At 37.6% G+C, this 11,242-nt stretch overlaps 1 non-coding gene across 1 annotated transcript; it reads right to left on the bottom strand.

Annotated features, from left to right (window-relative positions):
* Nucleotides 1-6,813: 6,813 nt before the first annotated feature.
* LOC145565704 (small nucleolar RNA R71) lies at nucleotides 6,814-6,919 on the bottom strand. Its single transcript, XR_014095085.1, has one exon. It is a non-coding gene; the product is annotated as a small nucleolar RNA R71 (small nucleolar RNA).
* Between the last annotated feature and the right edge of the window lie 4,323 nt (nucleotides 6,920-11,242).

Below are 11,242 nucleotides of genomic sequence, written 5' to 3'. Positions count from 1 at the left end.
AACATAAAAAAAATTAGATATACGAAATTTTTCTCACATTTTCATATCTTTGTTGAAATAAGTTGCAAATTACAACTTACCTTCTTCAATCTTGGACAAAAAAGTCACACTCAATTACGAGCTAGACTTTTCTTTCCATTTTGGGTCCAGTTTTGAAAATAATATGATTATGTATTTTGCCTACTAGAAGACTAGCTTCATTTTATTTTCAAAACAAACTTTCATAAAATTTAGTGGACCCCCTCAAAATTTTGAATTCTAGTCCGAAATAACATAGTCTTCAAAATTTCCTTTCCGAATTTTTTTTTTTTCATTTTCTCAAATAAATAAATTTTCAGATTTTCAATAACTGTTTGGATAATACAGGTATATACATAAATATTTCCAAAAGGAACGAACTAAGATTCGACTTCTTGTTGACTCGAACTTGTTTTCGCCTAGTCATCCTGCGAATATTAGCTTGGGGATGGTAAATGAACCACCTACAAGACCAAAATCAAAGATTGATAAGAACGATGAAATATTTGATGTTCTAAATCAACTTTGAGAATATAATCACCGCAATGATCTTTATAAACGTTGAGACATTAGGTAAGATTACTAAACCTTAAATACAATTGTTTTTGGTTTGTAAATAAGCAAAGAACTAACTTGCTTTCTTGAACATGAATTTAACTCAAATGCGAAAGCCATGTCATTGTCCTAAATATTTCAAAACAAAAATAGGATATATAAATAGGTCCATCTCAATATCATGATTATATGAATGGCCTAAACAATAGCAAATCATTAGAACTACCCCAAATTGGGGGCTCCAAGACTTGTGAAATAGCAAGAATGCGCATAACCCGACACATGGGGGCTCTAATATCCACAAAAAAACAAAATGAGATATTCATGCCATTTGAGCTACTTTCGAGAATCGCCTAAAATCCAAATGGTTTACGTAGATCTCGAGCCTTACAATTTTCAAGTGCATCACAATGATTTAATAATCATTTTGTTCCTTTGAAAACTAAGTTCACAACTAAACTTGGCCATAGAAACAAGCTACAAACATAAAACATATTCGAGCCATTTTCAAGTTCAACTTAAAAACTAATCTTGGTGCATAATTGTTGTTTTGATACTTCAATTTACTCTAAAGGTTAGAGAGTATGACTAGTATAGAGCAAAAGAAACAAAATATGAGTTTCAAAATAGAATTCAGATGCATATAACATACTTGCTCATACGAAAGTTTAGTACTCAATCATTCATCATGAAATTTGTATCAAAAACTTTATTAACATAAATTTCATGAGTTAGAATAAGAGTCTCCTAAATTCTAAATTAAGAGGTCTTCATTTTTCTCCATTGTTGCACACAAGGAGGATGTTATCTACTTTCTCGAGCTTCAAATCAGTAACAAAATTTGAACTCAAAAGAAAGAATTTGAATATAGTGAGAATAGAGGAAAAAATTGAACGACATTTCATTTTTTTTCTTACTTTTTCCAACGGAAGACCAATATTTCTGGGCTTGACAAATTTCATTTGTTAAAACTATGAATGGTCGAAAACAATATAAACACACTAGTTTAATTTTTTCCAAGATCCTAGTTGTTATCATAATAAGACGAAACACAGGATTTCTAGACCCATTTCAAGCAACATGAAAGGGTCTAATTATTAAAAAAACAAGAAAGTCATCGAAGTCACCCAACATTGGGGGCTACAACATTCGAAAATATAAAATGGGGGCTTAAAAGTTCGAGATATAGCCAAATTACACCAGTTCGATGATGTCTTCAAGAATCTCCTAAACTAACTAGTTTTGTGTAAATCTTGAAATCACAGTTTTATAAGTGAATAATAATAACCAACGGTTATTTTTATCAGTGATAAAACCAATTTTGCAACTTACGCATGAAAAAATAAACACAAGTCACAAGAACAATTTCATGCTATTATCAAAGTTCAAAATTTTATTTTTAATTTTAATGAATAATTGTTGTTCTAAACACTTCAATTTACATTCAAATTAATGAGTATAGTATATGTGAGCAAAAAATGAGAAATAAAGTTCAAGCTTAAATTCGAAAATTAAATGAACAAAAAAAACACATATATGTTTGTATATGCTCATATAGGATTAATACTTTACCACTTCACATGAAACTTGTTGCAATATATTGCTTAAACATATCACAACAACATATAACAAACAAATTCATGAAAACAAGTCAAATTAAAAACCCCAACTTCTAGTTAGGATTCTTCATTCGGCTTTCTCCATTTTATTGACCAAGTTCAAAGTCTGGTAAAATAAAAGGAGCAAGATTTACTTTCCTTAGCTGCAAACGATAACTAAAAAATGAAACGAGATCAAAATTAGAGAAAGAGGAGAAGAAGAGAGTGAGCTGCAGATCGTGCTTCTCCAATTCTTTTTACTAATTAAAATGTTGCGCGCAACTCATCAAGTTGCGTATGGCATCCCAACGCAACCTAGTTTCTTGCGTGCGCCTGGCAAGCGCGACCCAATGAGTTGCGCACGGACAGTGGTCACCAGTACCAGATTTTGATCCGTTTTGAACTTTTTTCCCAACGGTTTTGTACGTTGTTAGACGTAATAATGCACAAATTATCGAAATCTTTTGAAATTGCTTTGCATCAGTAGTTTCTTTTCTTCTTTGTTAGCTTTTTGCATCATCCTGCATGCACACCGTGCTTTGTGCCTGCCCTAAGCATATGTTTTGGACGTTCTTCATGAACGTGTCTTAAGATGTTCCGTAGTGGTGCTTTACGTAAAAGCTCCCATAGACAGGTTTGTCATTTTACTGTACTGACTTTAGAAATGTCACGTTCTTTTCTTTCTTTTTGGCGATCACAGCAAAAAGGATGTCATTATCATACAGTGTAAAATTGTAAGGCGTTATCATACAGCGTAAAAATATATGGCGTAGGTGTTGCGTAAAATTTCACCTCTTCCCAGCCAACGTGATCTACTTGTCGTAACTAAAATGGTAGAATTTCTTTACTTTCTTCCTTTCTTTAGGCATTAGCTAAAACGAGTCGACTGGCGTGCCAAACCATTCGAGAACAGACACTTCTTGATTGGAATCAAATATGGTAGTTAGTGAGATTACTGACTAACCGGAAAGTTAGGGTGTCCGTCTACCCCCTGTATAAAGAGCGACGTGCGATGTCGAAGAAAATACGGTAGCTAGTGAGTTTACTGGCTTACCGGATAGTTAGGATGTCTGTCCACCCCTTGTATAAATAGCGATGTGCGATGTCGCATCTATTTAGGCACGTGCCCGCAGTCCTGAGACACGTGTTTTCATCTTGTGGAAAAAATTGCTGAGAGAGTTGCCAATTTTCTTCTCTCTCACTGGATTTGGATACATGCCTCCAGTCTTGAGACTTGTATTTTTATCTTGTGGACATTGAATATTGCGTTTTGACAAGCGAGTGTCAAGGACTTTATTCACGTGTTAGGCTACGAATGCCAAAACACCTCCCCTTTTATCATCTTTTTAACTTGTTAAAATCAGGCTTAAGTTTCGATGACATATCGAGGGACTTTAGATCAACGATGCCACAATTGAGAGCATATCATCCCCTTGAATCCTTTTTACACGGATTTCTTCTCATGACTTGACATCACCTAGGACAACCTTTACTTGTAAAAGCGTTCTACATTTGCAAAGGATCAATTTATATTCTTTAGCGTGTTAAGACTATAAAATGCTTTTTCTAGCCTTAATAGCTACTTGTCTTAAACATTTAGCGAATCGAGCATAATTTCGACATTCTCAAACACTACTGAAAGATTCCTTATTTTTAGGGAACTTCGCAGAATGAGTCTTAGATTTATTTCCTTGGCTACTTTGATCATTGTCAATTCTAGACTCGATCGAAGTGGGGGCTAGCTGTAGACACCTAATTTTGGCCTCTTGTCCCGAGAGGAAGTGCGATGATGTTACAAAAATATGTTCTTCATGCTAGATCAAAGTTGAAGTGTTTATGGACTACGAAATGCATTATGAAGTAAGTTAAAACTCATATTTGAGACTAAGTTATCCTAGAGCCTTGTCCGATTACTAATTAGACCTAAAATGTGCTCATACATTTTTAAACTTGATTAATAACAGACCCAAATGCGGCAAATGCAATGATTCGATCCAATGGATCTTACATTGTTGAAACCAAGGCAAACAGATAAACCAAAAATCATATTTCCGTGCATAGCCTATATAGATGGATAGCCCTTTCAAAAAGATTTCCAATGGTATATTATAAGCCCAATTCCGAGCTAAAACGAAGAAGTTATGATCAAAACACTAAACCGGGCCCTAATAACGACACCCTTTCACTCCAACGGCCATATCCTTTGATCCATAATAGATTTTAACCTAATTCTAATGGAATTGGAAAGTAGACATTCAGAGCTTTCCAATGATATCTCACAGCCTTAATCCAACTTTGCAATCAAAAGTTATGGAAGTTTTAAAAACGCGTTTTCGTATAAGGGAAACCACCCCGCGCGCAACTGTCAGAACTGCACGCGCCAGCCGAGCGCAAGTCAAAGAGTTGCGCTAGGCATACCAGCGCAACTGATTAGTGTCATTTATGGCACTCATTTTTTCTCTTTTAGGGTGATTTTAGGTTGCTTTTATAGCTCTTTTCTTTCCCTTTTCCTTATTTTTTCTCTTTATTTCATTAGTTTGCATTTTCCTTACTCGAGTTTCCTTTTCATGCATTTCTTGGTTTTTTTCTTGTCTTTTTCCCTTTTATTTGTTTGTTTTCTCTCATTTTTCAGGTTAAGATTGTTGTCCTAAAATTCCCGAGGTTTCTCCCCGAGTTTTACATCGATGAGGATGCGTAGTGTCCTCCGTTTGAAGCTCAAGTATGGAGATGTGCAAGTTCCTAGTGACCATAGGCCGTGCATTCAAGCCGTGGGGGCACAAATTCTCGTGTTGAACCCACCATCAGGGTCTTTAGGGTCTTCCATGCTCCGTGTTCATCAAGCACATTAAATGGAGTGCACAAGGAGCATCAAGAATGAAGGGGAAGAAGTTGCCATGTTCCCAGGCGCGGGTGCTCGCTACCATGGCGCGAAGGCGCATCCGAGTGACGCGGGCGCGCGGTGCCTAGGCGCGGGCGCTCCTCCCGCTTACCATGTTCCGTACCCTTTTTCTCGCGGCCGCGCATCTTCAAAGTTAAGGCCGCGCCTGTACGAGTTCTTTTGGGACGACTAACTACTTTCTCTTTTGTTTGTTTTACTATTTATAGTTTTCTCTTCATTTTGAGAGGTGGAAGGAATTAGAAAGCTTATAATTAGAATTAGGTTTAATTTTCTTAGAGAGAGAAACTCTAGAATTTTGATTTTGTAGAGAGAGATACATAGAAGATTGATGGTTGATGATTGATGATAGTTGCAATTGGTTTGAATTCAAGTATATTTCCTTTGATTTGATCAAGCTTGTAAGAATTTTCTTTACTTAAATTCAATTTAAAGCTTTTGATTTGAATTGTTTTGTTGAATGTTCAAGTTTATTGATTGTTTGATTGGATTGGTTTAATTGGAATGATTTTGAAGAATTTGATGATTTGTATAGCTTTGTTCTTGATTTCTTTAATGGATTGTGAGTAGTTTGCTTGCTAGGGATGTGGTGAAGCATGTATTAGTGATGGATCATTAGCTAAATGGGAGGTTTTTGATTGATTTAGTATTGTGATTAAATTGGTTGATTGATTTTGTGCATGTGTATGGATTGGAAGGAGTGATTAACCTTGTTCTTCATGCTAGATTGCATTGTGTGTTTACATTGATACGGACCATTGATTTATAGGTAACATTTATCGATTGAGTTTGGTTTGTGATGTTCCTAGTAAAGTCTTTCATAGTTGGCGCTAGTTTGACCTCTAGGAGATAGCTTGTCGAGCTCTTTAGATTACATTATCTATCTTCCCTCGCAATACTCAAATTAATCAATCTCCAACCCAATTAGTGCGTATTGATTGCGAGTATATGTGGATCCTAATTCCCTAGTGTTTGATATATCGATTTACTTTGTGTTTGCTTTATTGGTTTAGTTGAACTAGACTTCCTACATTCCCTTTTACGCTTCGAGATAGCTTGACTTTGACAATAGTTAACTTCCACCCATTCCTTTGGGATCGACCCTTGACTTACCTCGATACTAGTATTTAGGTGTGTTAAGTGTTTACAAATTTAGTTTTGACCGTGGGAGGATTAGTTTCAATGACCTAGTGTCAACCCGCGTCAAAAATGGCGCCGTTGCCGGGGAGTGGCGTAGTTCTTTGCTATTGTTGTTGAGTCTATTTCACTTTATCTCAAAAACACAAAAAGATTTTTCTCTTTAGGCTACATTTGTAGCCATGCTACTAATATTTTCCTTTGAGATTGTTTGTGCAAGAGAACATGGGAGAAGTCCCAAGGGTGACATTGATGGAGTTGGAAACTCCGGGTGCATATAAGTATGAGAGCGGGATTGGTCCATCTTCAGTTTCGGAAAGTGACTTTAAATCAAGCTGGCAATGATAACTTTGATTGAAAGGCGACAATATAGTGGTGGAACAAATGAAAGTCCCCTCAATCATCTTAAAGAATTCGAGAAATATTGCAACACGATTAAGGTGAACGGGGTCGCACAAGAATTCATAAGGCTTAAGCTATTCCCTTTCTCTCTAATTGGAAGAGCTCAAGAGTGGCTAGACAAGGAAGTGAAGCCTAATTCCTTGAGAACTTGGTATGAAGTCACTAAAGAATTTCTTTCCCGTTTCTTCCCTCAAAAGAAAACGGCGGAGGCAAGAGCTTTGATTCAAGGTTTCGAGCAAAGGACTAGTGAAAGCCTTTATGAAGCATGGGAGAGATACAAGGAGTATCAACGCGAGTGTCCTCATCATGGAATCCCCACTTACCAATTCATTTAAATTTTTTATGGTGGTTTGAGTCCTCAAGGGAGGTCAAGTCTTGATGCCGGAGCCGGAGGCCCAATCTTGAACAAGACCGAAGAAGAGGTTGTTGATATTATTGAGGATGTAGTGAGACACTACATGGATTGGCAAGATGGTGAGAAAGAGCCGACAAATAAGAGTAACACCACGGGATGCTCGATCGATCAAATCAATGCTATTAACAATTTGTCCACGCAAATTTCGGATTTAGGGAAAGAGGTGGTATCTATCAAGGTTAAGCTCGAGAGTGCAACTTCACAAGCACCGATTCTTCCCTCCCAAATTAAGGGGAGAGGTACATCTCCTTACCCTAACACTCTTCCCTCTTCTTGTTGTATGATTAGTGAATGTTGGTTTTGTGATTTATGTGGAATGAATGATCATGATGCTTCTTTTTGCCCCAATGTTTCTTGTGATAGAAATGACGAATATGATGGAAATGGGAGTGAGCATGTGAATTATGTTTCTAATAATGATTTTGGATCTAGATTTGATGCTCATAGGAATGTTGGGAATAGGAATTATCAGAACCACGGGAACTATTATAATTATAACCATAATAGTGGTTATGGGAACCAAAGAACCCAAGGGTTTCGTGGTAACTATAACAACCATGGTTATAATGGTCAAAGTCATGGCCAAGGATATGGAGATCATAACCAAGGTTATGGTAACTATAATTAAAATCATGGCCAAAATTAAGGTAGGGGTAATTGGAGTAATCAAAGTAGGGGGAATTTTCAAAACAATGCTCAAAGAGGTACCTCACTCGGATTTATTCCAAAGGCCCAAGGACAATGTGATAGTTTCTATGATCAACCTTCTTCATCTAGGAGTTGGTTAAAGGATGTCATTGAGAACCAAACCAAGGTGTTGAATTCTCATATAACCCTTAGTAATGATAAGATTAATGACATGATGACATATAGTAAGGGGTTAGAGAACCAAATTTCTCAATTGGCTAGTATGTTGAAAGATTTTACTAATCTTTCTTCTTTGACTTCACAAGGCTTAGATCCTAAGAGTTCTATGAATGCAATTGTGACTAGGAGTGGTAGGATTCTTAAGAGTGGAGTTTCTAAGAAGAATGATGCGAAGGAGAACCCTAGCAAAGATCTAATTGAAAATGAGGGAGATGAGAGTCCTTTGGTTGAGAGAGTTGATGAGGAACAAGTTGAGAAAGTGAAAGAGAAAGTGACAGAAGTTATCAAACCTAAGCTCCCATACCCCTAAAAGTTCAATAAGCACAAATTAGATGAACAATTTGGCAAATTCATAGAGATGCTTAGGCAACTTCATCTTACCCTCCTATTCACTGATGCCATTGACCAAATGCCGAATTATGCAAAATTCCTTAAGGAAATCTTGAGTGGGAGGAGAACATGTGATATGGCGAAAACGGTTAGTTTGATCGAAAATTGTAGTGCCATCATAATGAACAAGATGCCACCTAAGTTGAAGGATCCCGGGAATTTTTCCATCCCTTGTGCTATTAACAAGACACAAATTGATAATGCCTTGTGTTACCTAGGAGCTAGTGTTAGCCTTATGCCGTACTCGGTCTATCAGAGACTTGAGCTAGGAGAACTTTCACATACCAACATTACCTTACAATTAGCCGATAGGTCCATTAAAATTCCAAAAGGTAAGGTAGAGGATTTTCCCTTAAGGGTTGGGAAATTTGTGATCTCGGTAGATTTTGTTGTGCTTTATATGGACGAAGATTCCAATATCCCCATCATTCTTGGTAGACCTTTCCTTGCAACATCGGGAGCTTTAATTGATGTCAAGAGTGCTAAAATTTCTCTAAAAGTGGGGGAAGAAGAGATTGAGCTTGATTTGAATGAGAGCATGCAATACCCTTCTTCTTCTTTAGAGAATTGTATGAGAATCAAAATTTTAGATGACATTGTTAATTGCATGCAAGAGCACTTGCTCGCCTCTAATGATCCTCTTAAATGTGTTTTGTTGAACAAAGAAAAGATAGGTGAGCATGGCAAAAAAATGGCTTTCTTTGAAAGATTCATTGATGAGAGCTTGGAAGGAAGAGATGAGCAATTATGCATGAAGATCTCAAGCCAAGAAGCTTTGTAAGCGGCCTCAACCAAAGAAGGTAAAGGTGTTCTAAAGGTAGAGCTCAAACCTCTACCTTCACACCTTAGGTATGAGTTTTTAGGCCCTAATTTTACTTATCATGTGATTGTTAGTGCATCTTTGAGCAAGAGCAAAGCTCAAAAGTTATGTGATGTTTTGAGATGGCACCAGGGTTCTTTGGGATATACCATTGATGACATCAAAGGAATAAGCCCCGCTTTATGCACACACCACATAGCCCTTGAGGAGGGCGCTCTTCCCTCTATTGAGCGACAACGGAAACTACATCCCCAAATGGGGTGGTAGTGAAGAAAGAAATTACCAAGATTTTAGATGCGGGAATCATATTCCCCATCCCGAGTTCTAGGTGGGTCTCCCTCGTTCATGTTGTCCCAAAGAAGGGAGGCATGACCATCGTCGAGAATGAGAGAGGTGAGCTGATTCCGACGAGGACGGCCACGGGATGGAGGATGTGTATAGACTATTTACGTTTAAACACATCCACCAAGAAAGATCACTTTCCCCTTCCTTTCATTGATCATATGCTAGAAAGATTAACAAGGCATAAGTATTATTGTTTTCTTAATGGTTATTCAGGATTTTTCCAAATCCCTATCCACCCAGATGACCAAGAGAAAACAACCTTCACTTGTCCATATGGTACATTTTCCTATAGGAGAATGCCGTTCGGACTTTGTAATGCTCCCGCAACATTCCAACGATGTATAATGAGTATTTTTGGTGATATGTTGGAGGAGGAGATGGAAGTGTTTATGGATGACTTCTCCGTAGGCGGGGTTTCATTTGAGGCATGTCTTGAAAATCTTGAGAAATGTTTATCAAGGTGTGAGAAGGTGAACTTGGTTTTGAATTGGGAGAAATGTCACTTCATGGTGGAGGAAGGCATAGTCCTTGGTCATAAGATTTCTCACAAGGGGATAGAGGTGGACAAAGAAAAAATTGAGGTTATTGAAAAGCTTCTACCTCCGGTCAATGTGAAAGGAGTGAGATCTTTCTTAGGACATGCCGGGTTTTATAGAAGATTCATAAAGGATTTCTCACTCATTGCAAGGCCCCTCAATGATCTTCTTCAAAAGGACGTCGAGTTTGTACTTGATGATGAGTGTTTTGAGGCATTCAACAAATTGAAGAAAGCTTTGATCTCTACTCCCATTGTCCAATCTCCTAGGTGGGATTTTCCTTTTGAATTGATGTGTGATGCTAGTGATACAACCATTGGGGGTGTGTTGGGTCAAAGAGTTGATAAGAAGCTCCATGTCATTTATTACATGTCAAAGACTCTCAATGGTGCTCAAAGGAACTACACAACAACGGAGAAAGAGTTCTTGGCAATTGTTCATTCTTTTGAAAAATTTCAATGCTATTTGTTAGGGTCCAAGACGATAGTCTTCACCGATCATGCGACCCTAAAATATCTCTTTTCTGAGAAGGAATTGAAGCCAAGGTTGATCCGTTGGGTGCTTGAGCTTCAAACTTTTGACCTTGAAATTAGAGATAAAAAAGGAGCGGAAAATGTAGTTGCGGATCATTTATCTAGACTTGAGGATTTTCAAGTTCAAGATGATGTGTCTCCTATAGAAGATAGAATGTTGGATGATTCTTTGTATGCCATACATGTGAAGGAACTCCCATGGTTTGCCGATTTGGTTAACTATCTTGCTTGTGGGGAGTTTCCTCCTTCATTTACCAAGAATCGAAGAAAGAAGCTTAAGAGGGAGGCTAGGCATTATGTGTGGGATGAACCGATCTTGTATAAGAGAGGTGTTGATGGTTTGTTGCGCAGATGTGTGCCAAATGAGAAGATACCTAGTGTGTTGAAGATGTGCCACTCGGATCCTAATGGTGGTCACATGGGTGTTTCTAGGACATCTTCCAAGGTGCTTCAATGTGGATTGTGGTGGCCAAATCTCTTCAAGAATACTTGGGAATTTGTCAAGAGTTGTGACCGGTGCTAAAAAACCGGAAATATTTCAAGGAGAAATGAGATGCCCCAACAACCCATCCTTGAGGTGGAAGTTTTTTATGTATGGGAATTTGATTTCATGGGTCCTTTTCCTTCTTCATATGGGAATCAACATATTTTGTTGTCGTTGATTATGTGTCGAAATGGGTTGAAGCCATTGCTTCACCAATAAACGATCATAAGGTAGCAATGAAGATGT

Source organism: Chenopodium album, chromosome 10, assembly GCF_948465745.1.
Source record: "Chenopodium album chromosome 10, dcCheAlbu1.1, whole genome shotgun sequence".
NCBI classification, from domain to species: domain Eukaryota; kingdom Viridiplantae; phylum Streptophyta; class Magnoliopsida; order Caryophyllales; family Amaranthaceae; genus Chenopodium; species Chenopodium album.
Note: the sequence above shows the minus strand (reverse complement) of the source record. Positions and strands in the feature narration are given on the sequence as shown.